This window comes from Macaca nemestrina, chromosome 7 (genome assembly GCF_043159975.1).
Source record: "Macaca nemestrina isolate mMacNem1 chromosome 7, mMacNem.hap1, whole genome shotgun sequence".
Classification (NCBI taxonomy): domain Eukaryota; kingdom Metazoa; phylum Chordata; class Mammalia; order Primates; family Cercopithecidae; genus Macaca; species Macaca nemestrina.
The window spans coordinates 50,485,786-50,506,846 of NC_092131.1; the positions used below are offsets into that span (position 1 = coordinate 50,485,786).

A 21,061-nucleotide genomic window follows, 5' to 3' on the forward strand; every position below is an offset into this window, starting at 1 on the left:
TTCACGTTGATCACTCTCTTCTAATTGATAGATTTCTTCTCCTAGAAATGTTAACATAATTGATTATATTTAAGTTGAACTTTGAGGCTCTTTCTACTCCTGGCCTAGACGCTATTTTTATTACCTAATCTTACTAATTGTGTTGATTTTTATCGCTTAACTCTCAGTTTTCCAAGGGCTTCTCTGACATATCTGTATCTCCTTTTCATTTTTATCCCCTCTCTTTATATCTCCAGCAATATAAAAGTCCACATTTATAATGGTGAAGCTATGAGTCTACATGTTCTAAAATTTCTTCTGAATCGAGGAAAACTACTGTTCAATATGGTTTTGGAATTGGTATATTTGAATTGAGTATGATTCTTAGAAAACTTGCAATCCTGCTCTTCCAAACAAGAGCCAAATGTTAACTAGAATATTTATTTAATGAAAATAATCTATTCGTGATCCACTAAAATGACAGCTTATGTTCTAATTATAGAATATATCATAGTCATTTAGTTACTTTGTCAAATAGTCATAATATAATTTCTGGTATCTACTGACAGTCAAACTCTTTTTTTTTTTTTTTTTTTTTTTGAGATGGAGTCTCGCTGTTTCAACCAGGCTGGGGTGCAGTGGCATGATCTCAGCTCACTGTAACCTCCATCTCCCAGGTTCAAGCATTCTCCTGCCTCAACCTCCCAGGTAGCTGGGATTACAGGTGGCCACCACCACGCTAGGCTAATTTTTGTATTTTTAGTAAAGACAGGATTTCACAATGTTCACCAGGCTGATCTTCAACTCCTCACCTCAAGTGATCCGCCTGCCTCAGCCACCTGAAGTGCTGGGATTATAGGTGTGAGCCACCATACCTGGCCTAATTAGTCAAAATCTTATGAGAGACTTCTGGTTCCAAAATGGCAGCCAAGAAGCAAGCTGGTTTTACTTTCCCCACCCACAGAAAGCCAAAAGCACTGAGATCAGCACCAGCAATATCCCAGAACTCAAATATGAGGATGAGACAGTTCCTGGGGCCACAGAGAAGTAAAAAAAAACAAAAAAACAAAAAACAAAAAACAAAAAACGGATGGTAAGAGAATTGGACTTCCATATCCACAATGCCTCACACTGCAATCTGCCTTGTAGCAAGCACATGGAAAATTTTCCTCAAACTCATGGTTTCTACACTGGAAAAATTGAGACTGCGGTTGACAACCAACTCCTCCACCATCTTGGATTTCCTGGCAGGAGACCTCATCCTTCCTCAACCTACAGGAAGTTCCATGAGTTCCAGGATGGAGAAATATCCCCAAGGACAGCCAGAGGAGAAAGGAGAAGTGAGACTACTCTAATTTCCAGCCCTGGAAACTTTGCTCTGTAATCAGCCAAAGGATACACCAAATTAGAGTGGCTGTTCAGCAGCTCCATGCTATAGGAGGTTCACGCCACAGGTCTCCGAGGCACAAATCCCTAGTCAGCCTTCCCACACTGCTGCGTTATCTCCCCTGGGACCTCCCCAGTTTGAGATGGTCAGTGTTCCAGTTACTAAAGCCAATCAAACCTGTGCTTAAAATATCATCTAGTACCAAAAAAGAGGCATCAGCCTGGAAAAACAAAAATCAAAAAAAAAAGAAAAGAAAAGAATTAAATTTAACAGATTTAACAGATAAATAACAAAGAATCTCTAGGCAAACATGTCCAATAAAAAACAAAACAAGTCAGAGAGAGGCGGCTAGAATAAATAACTAATTTGTCAATGCAAAGACATAGATGTGCATCCACAACATACAACAGCAAACAGGGAACCATGACCTACCCAAATGGACAAATCAAGGAACCAGTGACTAACCCTAACAAGATGGTGATATATGAGCTCTTTGACCAAGAATGAAAATATAACATTTAACAAAACTCAGTGATCTTCAAGATAATGCAGGAAAGCAATCCAGAAATTTATTAGAGAAATTTAACAAAGGATTAAAGTAATTTAAAAAATCAAACAGAAATCTTGGAACTGAGAAATATACTTACTAAACTGAAAAAATCATTAGAGGGTTTCAACAGAAGAATAGATCAAGTAGAGGAAAGAATTGGTGAGCTTGAAGACAGGCTATTTGAAAACACACAGAGGAGAAAAGAGAAGACAGAATAAAAATAAATGAACACCTACAAGATATAGAAAATTAACTTAAAAGACCAGATCTAAGAAGTATTAATGTTCAAAAGAGAGAAAGAACAAGGGGTAGAAAGCTTATTCAAAATTTTCCAAAATTTGGAAGAGATATTAATATCCAGGTATAGGAAGATCAGAAAGAAAACCAAACAGATTTGATCCAAATAAGACTACCCCAGTTGGGCACAGTCTCACACCTGTAATCCCAGCTCTTTGGAAGGCCAAGGCAGGCAGATCACCTGAGGTCAGGAGTTCAAGACCAGCCTCGCCAACATGGTGAAACTCTGTCTCTACTAAAAACACAAAAATTAGCCAGCTGTTGTGGCATGCACTTGTAGTCCCAGCTACTTGGGAGGCCAAGACAGGAGAGTCACTTGAACCCAGGAGGCAGAGGTTGCAGTGAGCCAAAGATCATGCCATTGCACTCTAGTCTGGGCAAAAAAAAAAAACAACTCCATCTAAAAAAAAAAAAAAAAAAAAAGACTACCCAAAGGAATATAATAAGCAAACCCTAAAAAGGCAAGGACGAAGAGAGCATCCTAAAAGCAGCAAACAAAAGAAAGCAAATAACAATGAAGCACTTCCAATTCATCTGGCACCAGACTTCTCAACAGAAACCACAATAAAAAGTGAGTGGGATGACATTTTCAAAGTGCTCAAGAAAAGAACTTTGCCATCTAAGAATGCTGCATGCAGCAAAGCTATCCTTCAAATATGAAGAAGAGATAAAGTCTTTCCTAGACAAATAAAAGCTGAGAGAATTCACCACAAGCAGACCTGTCTTGTTAGACATACCAAAGGAAGCACTTCAACCTAAAAACAAAAATTAACATGCAAAAAAAAATTTTAAGGTATAAAACCCACTGGTAAAAATAAGTACACGGAAAAACTCAGAATGCTCTAATACTTTAAAGGTGGTATGCAATCCATTCATAACTCTAGTATAAAACCTAAAAGGTAATTCTATCAAAAAACAATAAAAGCTACATCAACCTGTTAAGATATAGGCAATATAAAAATATGTACATTAAAACAACAAAAATTCAAAATGCAGGGGATGGAGTTAAGGTGTAGATCAAGCTTGTACAACCTGTGGCCCACAGGCTGCATGCAACTCAGGACAGCTTTGAATACAGCCCAGCACAAATTTGTAAACTTTCTTAAAACATTATGGGATTTTTTTTGTGACTTTTCTTTTTTAGATAATCAGCTATCGGTGTTAGTGTATTTTATGTGTAGCTCAAGACAATTCTTCCCCAGTGAAGCCAAAAGATTGGACACCTCTGGTGTAGATGGTTTTTTTAAATTTTTTTGATTTTTTTTTTAATTTATGATCTAAGTTAGGTTGTCATCTCTTTAAAATAACTTGCTATATCTATAAGCTGCTTTTGTAATTCTCATGGTAACCACAATGCAAAAACCTATCTTAGACTCCATAAAAAGCAATAAAACAAAATTTCCAGAGAAAATCACTTAACCATAAAAGAAGACAGTAAGAATAGAAGAAATAAGTTATAAAAACAATTATAAAACAAGCAACAAAATGGCAGTAGTAAGTCTTTACTTATCAATAACACTAAATGCAAATGGACTCAATTATCTAATTAAAAGACATTGAGTGGCTGAATGGATGAAGAAACAAGACCTAACTATATGCTGCCTACAAGAAACCCACTTCACCTATAAAGAAACACATAGACTGAAAGTGAAGGGAGAGAAAAAGATATTCCGTGTATGTAGAAACCGTAAAGAGCAGGAGTTCGTATAATATAAAAATAGACTACAAGTCAGAGACCACAAAAAGACAATGAAGGTCACTATATAATAATAAAGGGGTCAATTCAGCAAGAAGATATAACAATTATAAATATCTGTGTGCCCAACATTTGAGCACTGAAGTATATAAGCAAAAATTAAAAGACCTAAGGGAGAAATAGACTGCAATACGATAATAGTAGGAGACTTCAACACCCTTCTCTCAGTAATGGACAGGTTATCCATACAAAAATATCAATAAAGAACCATCAAAGTTAAACTACATACTAAACCAAATAGTCCTAATTGACATTTATACCATTTTGCCCACTGAAGCAGAATACACATTCTATTCATCAGCATATAAAACATTCTCCAAACTAGGCCATATCTTAGGCCACAAAACAAGCCTCAACAAATTCAAAACAGTAGAAATCATATCAAGTATCTTTTGTAACCACAATGAAATAAAACTAGAAATCAATACAAGAGAAACCTCAGAAACTACATAAACACATGGAAATTAAGCAACGTACTCTTGAAGGAATCAATGAAGAAATTACAAAGGAAATTTTTAAATTTCTTAAAACAAATAAAAATGGAAATACAACATACCCAAATCTATGGTATACAGCAAAAGCAGTACTAAGAGAAAAATGTATAGGAATAAATGCCTGTATCAAAAAAGTAGAAAGATTTCAAATAAACAACCTAATGATGCCCCTCAAGGAGCTAGAAAAGCAATAACAAACTAAATCCAAAATTTGTAGAAGGAAAGAAATCATAAAGATCAGAGCAGAAAAAAAAAATGAAATTGAGGCTAAAAAGAATACAGAAGATCAACAAAACAAAAAGTTGTTTTTTTGGCAAGAAAAACAAAATTTACAAATCCTTAGCTAGACTAAGAAAAAAAAAAGACCTAAGTAAATAAAATCAGGCTTAAAAAAAGAAAACATGACAATTGAGACCACAGACATACAAAGAATCATTACAGATTATTATAAACAATTATACACTAACAAAATTAGAAAACCTAGAAGAAGTGGGTGAATTCCTGGACACATAAAACCTACCAAGATTCATGGTTTATGAAAAAATAGAAAACCTCAACAAATCAATAGTGAGTTATGAGACTGAACTTGTAAAAAAAAAGAGTCTTCTATTTATGAAAAGCCCACAATGTAATGGCCTCACTGCTGAATTCTACCAAACATTTAAATAACTAATACCAATTCTACTCAAACTCTTCAAAGAAAATTGAAGCAAAGTGAATATTTCTAAACTCATTCCATGGGGCCAGCGTCACCCTGATGTCAAACCCAGACAAGAGTACGACAAAAAAAGAACACTATCTACCAATATCCCTGATGAACATAGATGCAAAAATTATCAACAAAATACTAGCAAATCAAATTCAACAACACTAAAAAGATCATTCACAACAATTAAGTGGGATTCACCCCAGGGATGCAAGGGTAGTTTAACATACACAAATCAATAAATGTGATACATCACAATAACAGAACCAAGAACAAAAACTATATGGTCCTTTAAATAGATGCCAGAAAGCATTCTACAAAATTCCAACAACAATGTGGTCTACGCAAAGAATTCATGACTAAACCTCAAAAGTATAGGCAACAAAAACAAGAGTAGACAAATGGGACTTAAATTAAAAGGCTTCTGCACAGCAAAAAAATAACAGAGTGAACAGACAACCTGTAGAACGGGAGGAAATATTTGCAAAATACACATCCAACAAGAGTCTAATACCCAGAATATACAAGGAACTCAAGCAAGTCAACAAAAACAGAAGACAAATAATCCTATTAAAAAGTGGGCAAAGAACAGAGTACTCAGAAATAATACCACACATCTAGAGCCATCTGATCTTTGACAAACCTGACAAAAACAATAAATGGGGAAAGGATTCCCTATTTAATAAATGGTGCTGGGAAAATTGGCTAGCCATAAGTAGAAAGCTGAAACTGGATCCTCTCCTTACTCCTTATACAAAAATTAATTCAAGATGGATTAGAGACTTAAATGTTAGACCTAATACCATAAAAACTCTAGAAGAAAACCTAGGTAATACCATTCAGGACATAGGCATGAGCAAGGACTTCATGTCTAAAACACCAAAAGCAGCGGCAAAAAAAAGCCAAAATTGACAAATGGGATCTAATTAAACTGAAGAGCTTCTGCACAGTAAAAGAAACTAACATCAGAGTGAACAGGTAACCTACAGAATGGGAGAAAATTTTGGCAATCTACTCATCTGACAAAGGGCTAATATCCAGAACCTACAAAGAATTCAAACAAATTTACAAGAAAAAAACAAACAACCCCATCTAAAAGTGGCCAAAGGATATGAACAGACATTTCTCAAAAGAAGACATTCATACAGCCAACAGACACATGAAAAAATGCTCATCATCACTGGCCATCAGAGAAATGCAAATCAAAACCACAATGAGATACTATCTCACACCAGTTAGAAGGGCAATCATTAAAAAGTCAGGAAAAAACAGGTGCTGGAGAGGATGTGGAGAAATAGGAACACTTTTACACTGTTGGTGGGATTGTAAACTAGTTCAACAATTATGGAAAACAGTATGGCAATTCCTCAAGGATCTAGAACTAGAAGTACCATATGACCCAGCCATCCCATTACTGGGTATATACCCAAAGGATTATAAATCATGCTGCTATAAAGACACATGCACACGTATGTTTATTACGGCACTATTCACAATAGCAAAGACTTGGAATCAACCCAAATGTCCATCAGTGACAGACTGGATTAAGAAAATGTGGCACTTATACACCATGGAATACTATGCAGCCATCAAAAAGGATGAGTTTGTGTCCTTTGTAGGGACATGGATGCAGCTGGAAACCATCATTCTTAGCAAACTATCACAAGAACAGAAAACCAAACACCGCATGTTCTCACTCATAGGTGGGAACTGAACAATGAGATCACTTGGACTCGGGAAGGGGAACATCACACACCGGGGCCTATCATGGGGAGGGGGGAGGGGGGAGGGATTGCATTGGGAGTTATACCTGATGTAAATGACTAGTTGATGGGTGCTGACGAGTTGATGGGTGCAGCACACCAACATGACACAAGTATACATACGTAACAAACCTGCACGTTATGCACATGTACCCTAGAACTTAAAGTATAATAATAATTAAAAAAAAAAAAAAAAAGAACATCACACACACACACACACACACACACACACACATCCTCAAAGTTAGATTTGGGGAATAGGAAAAATTTTTTCCATTCTACCTCTTTACAGTTGCATAAGACATTCACTAGGGAGGATTTTAACACAGAGGAAAGAAAGCTGCTGGGATTTGAAGCCAGATGGGCTACAATTCAAGTACTGATTCTCCCACTTCCTAACTGTGAAACATTAAAAATGTTATTTGGCTTTTCTTAAAAAAAAAATAAAATAAAATAAAAGGATGAGTTTGTGTCCTTTGTAGAGACATGGATGCAGCTGGAAACCATCATTCTCAGCAAACTATCACAAGAACAGAAAACCAAACACTACATGTTCTCACTCATAGGTGGGAACTGAACAATGAGATCACTTGGACTCAGGAAGGGGAACATCACACACCAGAGCCTATCATGAGGAGGGGGGAAGAGGGAGGGATTGCATTGGGAGTTATACCTGATGTAAATGACGAGTTGATGGGTGCAGTACACCAACATGGCACAAGTATACATATGTAACAAACCTGCACGTTATGCACATGTACCCTAGAACTTAAAGTATAATAATAATTAAATAAATAAATAAAGTGGCAAAAACTAACGCAGGAACAGAAAACCAAACACCACATGTTCTTACTTATAAGTAGGAGCTGAACAATGAGAATACATGAACACAGGGAAGGGAACAACACACACTGGGGCCTTTCAGTGTTTGCAGGAGGGAGAGCATCAGGATAAATAGCTAATGCATGCAGGGCTTAATACCTGGGTGATGGGTTGATAGGTGCAGCAAACCACCATGGCACATGTTTACTATGCAACAAACCTGCACGTCCTGCACATGTATCCTGAAACTTAAAATTTAAATTTTTTAAAAAAGTGAGCAAAGGATATAAACATTTTTCAAAAGACGACAAATAGGCAACAGATATATTTTTAAAATACTCTACATCACTAATCACTAGAGAAATGCAAATTAAAACCACAATGTAATATCATCTTACACCAGTCAGAACGGCTACTATTAAAAAGTCAAAAAATAACAGATGTTGGCGAGGATGTGGAGATGAGAAAACTCTTAAACACTGTTGATAGGAATGTAAATTAGTACAACCTCTATGGAAAATGGTATGGAGATATTTCAAAGAACTAAAAATAGAACTATCATTAGACCCAGCAATTCCACTACTGGGTATCTTCCAAAAGGAAAAGAAATCAGTATACCAAAAAGATACCTGCTCTTGCATGCTTATCACAGCACTATTCACAACAGCTAAGATAAGGAATCAACCTAAATGTCCATCAATGGATGATCAGACTCAAAAAAAAAAAAAAAAAAAAAGAAAAGAAAACATGGTGTATATATACACAATGGGATATTATTTGGCCATAAAAAAGAATGAAATCATGTTTTTTGCAGCAATGTAGATGGAACTGGAGGTAATCACTTTAAATGAAAGAAGTCAGACACAGAAAGACAAATATCACATGTTCTCACTACAAGTAGGTGTTACAAAAGGTATACATGTGAATGCAGAGTGTGGAATGATATTCTAGATAATGAAGACTCAGAGAGGGAGCAGGGAAAGGAGATGATGAGAAATTACTTAATGGGTACCATATATGTTGTTCAGGTGATGGATGCCCTAAAACCCCTGACCTGACCACTACACATGTAACAAAATTGCACTTATACCCCATAAATTTATATATATATATATATATATATTTCAACATCAGAGTTCAAATAGGGGCATGCACTGCAAGTCATGTGTGAGGTATCTTGGAGTAAATATTGTGTACCAGTTCCTCCTTTCTTAGATGCTCCTTCTCTTCCTACTCCCTAAATATTATGAGATAATTAAACATGTTGTGAAGTAACCTTCGTGAAAGAACACACTTGAGACTATAGTTGGTATCGTGGTCATTGTAGTCTGAGTCTACGTATGTAACAAAACTGAAATTGTACCCCATGAATTTATATAAATAAAAAAATTTAAAAATTTAAAATAAAAACAACAAAATACCAATGACATCCTTCACAGAAATAGAAAAAAAAAAAAGTCCTAAAATTTATATGGAACCACAAAAGATCACAAATAGCCATGGCAAATAATATAGTTTTGCTGTGTCCCCACCCAAATCTCATCTTGAATTGTAGCTCCCATAATCCTTGTATCTCATGGGAGGGAGCTGGTGGGAGGTAATTAAATAATGGGGGCAATTTTCCCATGCTATTCTCATGATGGTGAAGGTAGTGAATATGTCTCATGAGATCTGATGGAGTTTTTTTGTTTGTTTGGTGTTTTTCTTTTTTGGTTTTTTTTTTTTTTTTTTTTTTTTTTTTGGAGAGTTTCACTCTGTCACCCAGGCTGGAGTGCAGTGGCACGATCTTGGCTCACTGCAACCTCCACCTCCTGGGTTCAAGCAATTCTCTTGCCTCAGCCTCCTGAGTAGCTGGGACTATAGGTGCATGCCAGCACACCTGGCTAATTTTTTGTATTTTAGTAAAGACAGGGTTTCACCATGTTGCCCAGGCTGGTCTCGAACTCCTGAGCTCAGGCAATCCACCTACCTCAGCTTCCTAAAGTGCTAGGATTACGGGTGTGAGCCACCATCCCTGGCTGAGATCTGGTGGTTTTCTAAAGGGCAGTTCCCCTGCACATGCTGTCTTGCCTGCTGCCATGTAAGATGTGCCTTTGTTCTTCCTTCACCTTCCACCATGATTGTGAGGTCTCCCTAGTCATGTGGAATTGTGAGTACATTAAAACTCTTTTTCTTAATAAATTACCTAGTCTCGGGTATGGCCTTATGGCAGCATGAGAATGGACTAATAGAGTAAATTGGTACCAGTAGAGTGGGGTACTATTATAAGGATAGCTAAAAATATGGAAGCAACTTTGGAATTGGGTAACAAACAGAGGTTGGTACAGTTTGGAGGGCTCAGAAGAAATTAGGAAAATGTGGGAAAGTTTGGAACTTCCTAGAGACTTGGAGGGTTCAGAAAACAGGAAGATGTGGGAAAGTTTGGAGCTTCCTAAAGATTTGTTGAATGGTTTTGACCAAAATGCTAGTAGTGATATGGACAATAAAGTTGAAGCTGAGGTGGTTCTAGATAGAGATGAGGTACTTATTGGGAACTAGAGCAAAGGTGATTCTTGCTATACATTAGCAAAGAGAATGGCAGCATTTTGCCCCTGCCCTAGAGATCTGTGAAACTTTGAACTTGAGAGAGATGATTTACAGTATCTGGTGGAAAAAGTTTCTAAGCACTAAAGTGTTCAAGATGTGGCTTGGGTACTCTTTTATTAAAAGCATTCAGTTTTATTCATTCACAGAGATATGGTTTGGAATTGGAACTTATGTTTAAAAGGGAAGCAGAAGATAAAAGTTGGGAAAATTTTCAGCCCGATGAAGAGGAAAAGAAAAACTGATTTTCTGAGGAGAATTTCAAGTCAGCTGCAAAAAATTGCATAAGTAATAAGAAGCCAAATCTTAATCACCAGGACAATGGGGAAAATGTCTCCAGGGTACGTTGGAGCTCTTCATAGCAGCCCCTCCCATCACAGGTCTAGGGACCTAAGGGAAAAAAATGGATTTCATGATCAGGGACCAGGGCCTTACTGCTTTGTTCAGTCTTGGGACTTGGTGCCCTGCATCCCAACCACAGCTAAAAGAGGCCAATGTACAGCTCAGGCTGTTGCTTCAAAGGGTGCAGGCCCCAAGCCTTGGCAGTTTATATGTGGTATTGTGCCTGTGGGTACACAGAAGTTAAGAATTGAGGTTTGGGAACCTCTGCCTATATTTCACAGGATGTATGGAAATGCCTGGATGTCCAGGCAGAAGTTTTCTGCAGGATTGGAGCCCTCATAGAGAACCTCTGTTGGGGTAGTGCAGTAGTGAAAAGTGCGGTACGAACCCCCACACAGAGTCCCCATTGGGACACTGGCTAGCAGAGCTGTGAGAAGAATGCCATTGAACTCCAGACCCCAGAATGATAGATCCACTGACAGATAGCACCATGCACCTAGAAAAGCTGCAAACATTCAATGCCAGCCCATGAAAGCAACCAGAAGGGGGCCTGTGCCCTGCAAAGCTACAGGGGCAGAGCTGCCCAAGACCATGGGAATCCACCTCTTGCATCAGTGTAACCTGGATGTGAAACATGGAGCCAAAAAAGATCATTTTAGAGCTTTAAGATTTGACTGCACTGCTGGATTTCAGACTTGCATGGGGGGCCCACAGCCTCTCTGCTTTAGCGAATTTCTCCCATTTGGAACAGGTATATTTATCCACTGCCTGTACCTCCTCTGTATCTAGGAAGTAACTAACTTGCTTTTATTTCACAGGCTATAGGCAGAAGGGGCTTGTCTCAGATGAGACTTTGGACTGTGGACTGTTGAGTTAATGTTGAAATGAGTTAAAACTGTTGGGAAGGCATGATTGGTTTTGAAACGTGAGGACATGAGATTTGGGAGGGGCTGGAGTGGAACGATATGGCTTGGCTGCATCCCTACCCAAATCTCATCTTGAACTGTAGCTCCCATAATTCCCACATGTCATAGGAGGGAGCCAGTGGGAGGTAATTGAATCATGAGGGCAAGTTTTTCCCATGCTGTTCTCATGATAGTGAATAAGTCTCATGAGATCTGATTGTTTCATCAAGGGCAGCTCCCCTGCCCATGCCCTCTTGCCTGCTACCATGTAAGATGTGCCTTTGCATCTCCTTCTCCTTCACCTTCCACCATGATTGTGAAGCCTCCCCAGCCATGTGAACTTTGAGTCCATTAAATCGCTTTTTCTTTATAAATTACCCAGTCTCAGGTATTTCTTAACAGCAGTATGAATACAGACTAATACAGCAATCATAAGCAAAAAGAGAAAAGCTGGAATCATCACACTACCTGACTCCAAAAAAACTACAAAGCTATAATAACCAAATCACCAAGGCACTGATACACCAGTATCAGATACATAGACCAATGGAAGAAAATAAAGAATCTAGATATAAATCTGTGCATTTACCACCAACTCATTTTTGACAGAGGCAGCAAGCATATACATTGGGGAAAGAACAGTTCTTCAACAAATGGTACTGGAGAAACTAGATAACCATATACTCGAATGAAACTAGACCTCTATCTCTCATCGTATATAAAAATCAACTCAAAATGGATTAGAGTTTCAAATATAAGACCTGAAACAATGAAATTACTAGAAGAAAATATTGGGGAAACACTCCAGGATATTGGTCTGGGCATAAATTTTTTGTATAAGACCTCAAAGCACAGGCAACAAAAGCAAAAATAGAAAAATAGGATTATATTTTTAAAGAGGTTCTGAACTGCACAGGAAACAGTCAACAGTATAAAGAGACAAATCACAGAAAAGAGAAAATATTTGCAAACTATCCATCTGACAAGGACTTAATAACCAGAATATATATAAGCTCAAATAATTCAATAGTAAAACAAATAATCCAATTACTAATGGGCAAATGATCTGAAGAAACATTTCTCAAAACATATAAACGGCCAACAGGTATTTGAAAAAATGCTCATAATTGCTAATCAGACGAAGGCCAATTAAAGCCACAATGAGATACCATCTTACTCCAGTTAAAATGGCTTTGATCAAAAAGATAGGGAAAGGGGATGCTGGTTAATGTGTAGAGAAGGGGGAACCTTCATATGCTGTTGGTGAGAATGTAAATTAGTACAGCCACAATGGAAAACAGTATGGCAGTTCCTCAAAAAACTAAAAATAGAGCTACCATACGATCTAGCAATTTCACTACTATGCATATATCCAAAAGAAAAGAAATTAAGGTATATAAGAGATATACACACTCTCATGCAGCACTATCCACAGTAGTTAAAATATGGAATCAATCCATCAATGGATGAGTAAGTTTTTAAAATGTGGTATGGTGTGTATACGGGTGGAATATTATTCTGCCATAAAAAAGAATAAAATCCTGTCATTTGTGGCAACATGGATGAAACTGTAGGTCATTATGTTAAGTGAAATAAGCCAAGCACAGAAAGGCAAATATTGGATGTTTCCACTCATCTGAGGACTAAAAACGTGCATCTAATAATGATAGGGTGTAGACTGGTAGTTACCAGAGGCTACAAAGGGTGAAGGGAGAAGGGGATGAGAGGCTTATGCATGAGTACAAATATACCATTAAATAGAGGAAAGAAGACCTAGTGTTTGACAGATCAGCAGGGTGACTACAGTTAACAATAACCTATAATCCATTTCAAAGTAGCTGTAAGAGAATAATTCTAGCATTAATAATGTTCCTAGCATTAAAAAGATATATATTTAAGATGATGGACATCCCAATTACCCTGATCTGATCTTTGTACTTTTTATGAACATATATCACATGAACCCTGAAAATATGTACCTCTATTATGTATCAATTTAGAACATTAAAAAATTACAGAAATAAGTAAAGAAAGTGTTTGTGAGGTTTTGAGAACAGAGACTGTCCTGTTCATCTTTGCATGCTCAGCAATAGCTCACAGTAGATACACAGTGGGATAAAGGGAGATGGAAGAAAGGAAAAAAGAAAGGAAAGGAATCTGAGTCCTGCCACAGTAAAGATTTATTCATTTATTAAACAAATACTTATTGGTATATTTTATAGTTATTAGAAATCCATCTCCCATTGTGTTGGTAAAGTCTGGCATGTCTGGGAAAGAGAGAGATTAAAAATACTGACTTTAAAAAATAAAAGTAAAATAGGTCAATGACCCCCTGAATGTTGCTAAAGTGGCCCAGGCCACTTCACGAGGAGAGGAACACTCCTCTGGATCTCTGTGTAGACACCCATCCTACTTTTGTACCAGAGCCATGGCTTGTGAACCAGCCCAGACCACAGACAAAATTTGGTTTTAGATAGGGTATTTTGTTCATCCACTTCAATAAGAGTGCAGTGATAGGCATGAAAATGAGGAACGGAATAGTAATTCACTTGGGTGATGGCCCAGAGGATGAGCTGCACTTCTTCATGACTCTCCTTTGGGTTTGAGCTCATCAAATTCACATAAATGTCCATAAAGACAGAATCTCAGTAGGACTGGTCCTCAGTGAACATCCATTCCAGCCCTGCCCAGTGCCCAAGTCTCTTCTCAGTTGTCCCAGAGAACGGACATCAAGCCTTTCCTTGAGCATCCTAGCAGGGAAATAGGACGTTTGAAATAGCCCATCCCATTTCAAACTCTTCGTTGTTTGAAATTCTTAATTGTAATTACTGAAGTTCTTCCAGGTAATGAGCCTTCTTTGTGTGAAAAGAGTCTTTCACTAGTCTCAATTTCCACATCTGTAAAATGAGGATAATAATAATACTGATCCTCAAAGAATTGCCATGGGTATTAGCACATAGTACTTAACACATAGAAAGTGCTTAGTAAAAGCTCGCTCTTATTATTCTCATTTAAAATTTAGGAGGGAAAATGATTTTTCCCTTTCTAACACTGTCCCCAGCCTCCAGATAAACTCGATTTGAAGATAAAGAATGAAATTTCAGTAATGGCAATGAGAGAAGCTCATAAGTTAGAAGGCAAAGGCTTTGATGAGTATATGAGTTGACTAATGACTCAAAACAAATCACTCCAAAACTTAGTGGCTTAAAACAACATATATTTGATCTGGGGGAAGAATAGTTGCTGAGATGGCCGAATAGGAAGAGCTCCGGTCTGCAGCTCCCAGTGAGATCAATGCAAAAGGCAGGTGTTTTCTGCATTTTCAAGTGACGTACTCAGCTCATCTCACTGGGACTGATTAGACAGTGGGTGCAGCCCATGGAGGGCAAACCAAAGCAGAGTAGGGTGTCACCTCACCCAGGAAGTGCAAGGGGTCAGGGAACTCCCTCCCCTAGCCAAGGGAAGCTGAGAGGGACTGTGCCGTGAGGAGTGGTGTGTTCTGGCCCAGATACCATGTTTTTCCCATGATCTTGGCAACCCACAGACCAGAAGATTCCCTCCAGTGCATACACCAACAGGGCCATGGGTTTCAAGCACAAAACTGGGTGGCGGTTTGGTCAGACACTGAGCTAACTGCAGGAGTTTTTTTTTTCATACCCCAGTGGCACCTGGAACACCAGAGAGACAGAACTGTTCCCTACCCTGGAAAAGGGGCTGAAGCCAGGGAGCCAAGTGGTCTAGCTCAGCAGATCACACACACACGGAGCCCAACAAGCTAAGATCCACTGGCTTGAAATTCTTGCTGCCAGCACAGCAGTCTGAAGTTGACCTGGGATGCTTGAGTTTGGTGAGGGGAGGGGCGTCCGCCATTACTGAGGCTTGAGTAAGCAGTATTCCCCTCACAGTGTAAACAAAGCCTCTGGGTAGTTCGGACTCAGCAGAGCCAACTGAAGCTCAGCAAAGCTACTGTAGCCAGACTGCCCCTCTAGATTCCTCCTCTCTGGACAGGGCATCTCTGAGAAAAAGGCAGAAGCCCCAGTCAGGGGCTTATAGATAAAATTCCCATCTCCCTGGGACAGAGCACCTGGGGGAAGGGGTGGCTGTGGGCGCAGCTTCAGCGGACTTAAATGTTCCTGCCTGCCAGGTCTGAAGAGAGCAGCAGATCTCCCAGCACAGCACTAGAGCTCCGCTAAGGAACAGACTGCCTCCTCAAGTGCATTCCTGACCCCCATACCTCCAGACTGGAGGACACCTCCCAGCAGGGGTAGACAGACACTTCATACAGAGGAGCTCCAGCTGGCATCTGGCGGGTGCCCCTCTAGGATGAAGCTTTCAAAGGAAGGAACAGGCAGCAATCTTTGCTGTTCTGTAGCCTCCACTGGTGATACCCAGACAAATAGGGTCTGGAGTGGACCTCCAGCTGACTTGCAGCAGAGGAACCTGATTGTTAGAAGGAAAACTAACAAACAAAAAGGAATAGCATCAACATCAACAAAAAGAACGTCCACACAGAAACCCCATCCGAAGGTCACCAACATGAAAAAGCAAAGGTAGATAAGCCCATGAAGATGAGGAAAAAACAGTGCAAAAAGGCTGAAAATTCAAAAAACCAGAATGCCTCTTCTCCTCCAAAGCATCACAAATCCTCCCAGACGAGGGAACAAAACTGGATGGAGAATTAGTTTGATGAACAGACAAAAGTAGATGGGTAATAAGAAACTCTTCCAAGCTAAAGGAGCATGTTCTAACCAGATGCAAGGAAGCTAAGAACCAAGAAAAAGGGTTAGACAAATTGCTAACTAGAATAACCAGTAGAGAGAACATAAATAGCCTGATGGAGATGAAAAACACAGCACCAGAACTTCATGAAGCATACACAAGTATCAATAGCCGAAATGATCAAGCAGAAGAAAGGATATCAGAGATTGAAGATCAACTTAATGAAATAAAGCATAAAGGCAAGATTAGAGAAATGAAATGGAATGAACAAAGCCTCCAAGAAATATAGGACTATGTGAAAACACCAAGCCTATGTTTGATTGGTGTACCCGAAAGTGACGGGGAAGATGGAACTAAGCTGGAAAACATTCTTCAGGATATCATCCAGGAAACTTCTCCAACCTAGCAATACAGGCCAACATTCAAATTTAGGAAATACAGAGAACACCAAAAAGACACTTCTCGAGAAGAGCAACCTCAAGACACATAATCATCAGATACACCAAGGTTAAAATGAAGGAAAAAATGTTAAGGGAAGCCAGAGAGAAAGGTCAGGTTACCCATAAAAGAAAGCCCATCAGACCAACAGTGCATCTCTCTGCAGAAACCCTACAAGCCAGAAGAGAGTGAGAGTCAATATTCACATTCTTAAAGAAAAAAATTTTCAAACCAGAATTTCATATCAAGCCAAACTAAGTTTCATAAGCAAAGGAGAACTAAAATCATTTATAGACAAGCAAACACAGAGATATTTTGTCACCCCCAGGCCTGCCTTACAAGAGTTCCTGAAGGAAGCACTAAACATAGAAAAAAAAAAAAAGGTACCAGCCACTGTGAAAACATACCAAATTGTAAAGATCAACACTATAAAGAAACTGCATCAACTAATGGTCATCACACCAGCTAGCATCATAATGACAGGATCAAATTCACACCCAACAATATTAACCTTAAACATAAACAGGCTAAATGCCCCAATTAAAAGCACAGACAGGCCAATTGGATAAAGAGTGAAGACCCATTGATGTGCTGTATTCAAGAGACACATCTCATGTGCAAAGATATATAGGTTCAAATTAAAGGGATAGAGGAATATTTACCAAGCAAATGGAAAGCAAAAACAAAAGCAGGGGTGGCAACCCAAGTTTCTGATAAAACAGACTTTAAACCAAGAAAGATCAAAAGAGACAAAGAAGGGCATTACATAATGTTAAAGGGATCAATGTAACAAGAAGAGCTAACTATACTAAATATATATGCACCCAATACAGGAGCACCCAGATTCACAAAGCAAGTTCTCAGAGACCTACAAAGACACGTAGACTCCTAACAATAACAGTGGGGGACTTTAACACCCACTGTCAATATTAGACAAAGAGACAGAAAATTAACAAGGATATCCAAGACTTTAACTCAGCTCTCGACCAAGTGGACCTAATAGACATCTACAGAACTCTCCACCCCAAATCAACAGAATATACATTCTTCTCAGAACCACATCACACTTATTCTAAAACTGACCACATAATTGGAAGTAAAACACTCCTCAGCAAATGCAAAAGAAAAGAAATCCTAACGCTCTCTCAGACCACAGTGCAATCAAATTAGAACTCAGGGTTAAGAAACTTACTCAAAACCATACAACTACATGGAAACGGAACAACCTGCTCCTGAGTGACTACTGAGTAAATAACGAAATGAAGGCAGAAATAAATAAGTTCCTTGAAACCAATGAGAACAAAGTTACAATGTACCAGAATCTCTGGGACACAGCCAAAGCAGTGTTTAGAGGGAAATTTATGGTACTAAATGCCCATAAGAGAAAGCAAGACAGATCTAAAATCAACACCCTAACATTGCAATTAAAAGAATCAGAGAAGCAAGAGCAAACAAATTCAAAAGCTAACAGAAGACAAGAAGTAACTAAGATCAGAGCAGAATTGAAGGATATAGAGACACAAAAGACCCTTCAAGAAAACCAGTGAACCCAGGAGCTGTTTTTCTGAAAAGATCAACGAAATAGACCATTACCCAGACTAAGAAGAAAAGAGAGAAGAATCAAATAGAAACAATAAAAAAAAGATAAAGGGGATATCACCACTGATCCCACAAACCACCATCAGAGAACACTATAAACACGTCTATGCAAATCAACTAAAAAATCTAGAAGAAATGGATAAACTATGGACACATCTACCCTCCCCTAACACTAAATCACAAAGAAGTTGGATCAGTGAATAGACCAATAATAAGTTCTGAAATTGAGGCACTAATTAATGGTCTACCAACAAAAAAGCCCAGGATCAGATGGCTTCACAGCTGAATTCTACCAGAGACACAAAGAGGAGCTGGTACCATTCCTTCTGAAACTATTCCAAACAATAGAAAAAAAGAGACTCCTCCCTAACTCATTGTATGAGGCCAGCAATATCCTGATACCAAAACCTGGCAGAGACAAAACAAAAAAATAAAATTTCAGGCCAATATTCCTGATGAACTTTGATGCAAAAATCCTCAATAAAATACTGGCAAACCTAATTCAGCAGCACACCAAAAAGCTTATTCACCACAATCAACTTGGCTTCATCCCACATATGCAAATCAATAAATGTAATCCATCGCATAAACAGAACCAATGACAAAAACCACATGATTCTCTCAATAGATGCAGAAAAGGCCTTTGACAAAATTCAACACCCCTTCATGCTAAAAACTCTCAATAAACTAAGTATTGATGGAATGTATCTCAAAATAATAAGAGCTATTTATGACAAACCCACAGCCAATAACATATTGAATGGGCAAAAGCTGGAAGCATTCCCTTTGAAAACCAGCACAACACAAGAATGCCCTCTCTCACCACTGCTATTCAACATACTATTGGAAGTTCTGGCCAGGGCAATCAGGCAAGAGAAAGAAATAAATCATATTCAAATAGGACTAGTAGAAGTCAAATTGTCTCTGTTTGCAGATGACATGATTGTATATTTAGAAAATCCCATCATCTCAGCCCAAAACTCCTTAAGTAGATAAGCAACTTCAGCAAAGTCTCAGGATATAAAATCAATGTACAAAAATCACAAGCATTCCTATACACCAAGAACAGACAAACAGAGAGCCAAATCATGAGTGAACTCCCATTAACAATTTCTACAAAGAGAATAAAATACCTAGAAATACAACTTACATGGGATGTGAAGGACCTCTCGAAGGAGAACTACAAACCACTGCTCAAGGAAATAAGAGAGGGCACAAACAAATGGAAAAACATTCCATGCTGCTGGATAGAAAGAATCAATATAGTGAAAATGGCCACATTGCCCAAAGTAATTTATAGATTCAATGCTATCTCCATCAAGCTACCACTGACTTTCTTCACAGAATTGGAAAAAACTACTTTAAATTTCATATGGAAATAAAAAAGAGCCCATATGGCCAAGACAATCCTAAGCAAAAAGAACAAGGCTGGAGACATCACGCTACCTGACTTCAAACTATACTACAAGTCTACAGTAACCAAAACAGCATGGTACTGGTACCAAAACAGACATATAGACCAATGGAATAGAAATAACACCACATATCTACAACTATCTGATCTTTGACAAACCTGAAAAAGACAAGCTATGGGGAAAAGGATTCCCTATTTAATAAATGGTGTTGGGAAAACTGACTAGCCATATGCAGAAAACTGAATCTGGACCCCTTCCTTACACCTTAAACAAAAATTAACTCAAGATGGATTAATGACTTAAACATAAGACATAAAACCATAAAATTCCAGAAGAAACCCTGGGCAATACCATTCAGGACATAGGCATGGGTAAAGATTTCATGACTAAAATACCAAAAGCAATGGTAACAAAAGCCAAAATTGACAAATGGGATATAATTAAACTAAAGATCTTCTGCACAGCAAAAGAAGCTATCATCAGAGTGAACAGGCAACCTACAGAATGGGAGAAAATTTTTTCAATCTGTCCATCTGACAAAGTGCTAATATCCCAAATCTACAACAACCTTAAACAAATTAACAAGAAAAAAAAAAACAACTCCATCAAAAACTGAGCAAAAGATATGACCAGACACTTCTCAAAAGAAGACATTTATGCAGCCAACAAACGTATGAAAAAAGATCATCACTGGTCATTAGAGAAATGCAAATCAAAACCACAATGAGATACCATCTCACGCCAGTTAGAATGAGGATCATTAAAAAGTCAGGAAACAACAGATGCTGGAGAGGATGTGGAGAAATAGGAATGCTTTTACACTGTTGGTGGGAATGTAAATTAGTTCAACTATTGTGAAAGACAGTGTGGTGATTCCTCAAGGATTTAGAACTAGAAATACCATTTGACCCAGTCATCCTATTATTGGGTATATACCCAAAGGATTATAACTCATTCTACTATAAAGACACATGCACATGTATATTTACTGTGGCACTATTCACAATAGCAAAGACTTGGAACCAACCCAAATGCCCATCAATGATAGACTGGATAAAGAAAATGTGGCACATATACACCATGGAATACTAAGCAGCCATAAAAAAGGATGAGTTCCTGTCCTTTGCAGGGACATGGATGAAGCTGGAAATCATCACTCTCAGCAAACTAACACAGGAACAGAAAATCAAACACCGCGTGTTCTCACTCATAATTGGGAGTTGAACAATGAGAACACATGGACACAAGGAGGGGAACATCACACACTGGGGCCTGTTAGTGGATGGGGTACTAGGGGAGGGATAGC

The 21,061-nt window shown here is 38.3% G+C and overlaps 1 long non-coding RNA gene across 1 annotated transcript in view; it reads right to left on the reverse strand.

Annotated features, from left to right (window-relative positions):
- LOC105473609 (uncharacterized) overlaps nt 1-21,061 on the reverse strand; it is a 106,300-nt gene that overhangs the window by 29,000 nt on the left and 56,239 nt on the right. The gene's annotated exons all lie outside the window — the stretch shown is intronic.